General features: G+C 42.2%; 1 pseudogene; it reads right to left on the bottom strand.

The window, feature by feature from the left end:
• Positions 1–516: 516 nt before the first annotated feature.
• LOC111722006 lies at positions 517–604 on the bottom strand (annotated as a pseudogene).
• Positions 605–806: the final 202 nt, after the last annotated feature.

The raw sequence follows: 806 nt of genomic DNA, 5'->3' as shown, positions 1-806 counted from the left end.
GAGCCCAGGAGTGTGAGGTTACGGTGACCTATCAGTGCACCATTGTACTCTAGCCTGGGTGACAGAGCAAGTCTCTGTCTCAAAAAAAACATTAAAAACACTTATAAAGTTCTTTCTCTAAGGCAGTGGATGGTACATACATGAGTGTTTATTTTAACAATATTCTGGTTCTTTTCTTTTTTTTTTTTTGAGACAGAATCACATTCTGTTGCCCAGTCTAGGCTATCATGGCATTAGCCTAAGCAACCTCAAACTCAAGCGATCCTCCTGCCTCGGCCTCTGGAATAGCAGGGTTTACAGGTACCTGCCGCTATGTCAGCTAGTTTTTCTATTTTTTGTAGAGACAGGGTCTCGCACTTATTCAGGCTGCTTTCGAACTCCTGAGCCAAATGATCCACCCTACTTTGGCCTCCTAGATGCTAGGACTACAGGCGTGAGCCATGGCACCCAGCCAACATTCTTTAAACTGTATAGGTTTTATACGTTTTTGTGTGTATATTGCTCAATTTTTTCCCACATCAGTAATCTGGTGATGTGGTCAGAACAAGGCTTAAGGGAGGTACATCTCACACCCATTCATCACACTTATGAACTACAAAAGGATCATATTTTGGAATTTGATAGGCATTTGACAAATACATGTTCAATAAATGAATGAACCAGCATCTACGAGCTTGTTTTCCTTGGACAAACAGCACTGCTATCTCCCGAGAGCTTTTAAGAAATTTGGAATCTGGGATCTCACCCCAGACCTACTGGATCAGAGTCTGCATTTTAACAAGATCCCCAGAGGATTTGTTCGCACA

Source organism: Otolemur garnettii, unplaced genomic scaffold (genome assembly GCF_000181295.1).
Source record: "Otolemur garnettii isolate 467f Iridium unplaced genomic scaffold, OtoGar3 scaffold00209, whole genome shotgun sequence".
Classification (NCBI taxonomy): Eukaryota; Metazoa; Chordata; class Mammalia; order Primates; family Galagidae; genus Otolemur; species Otolemur garnettii.
Note: the sequence above shows the minus strand (reverse complement) of the source record. Positions and strands in the feature narration are given on the sequence as shown.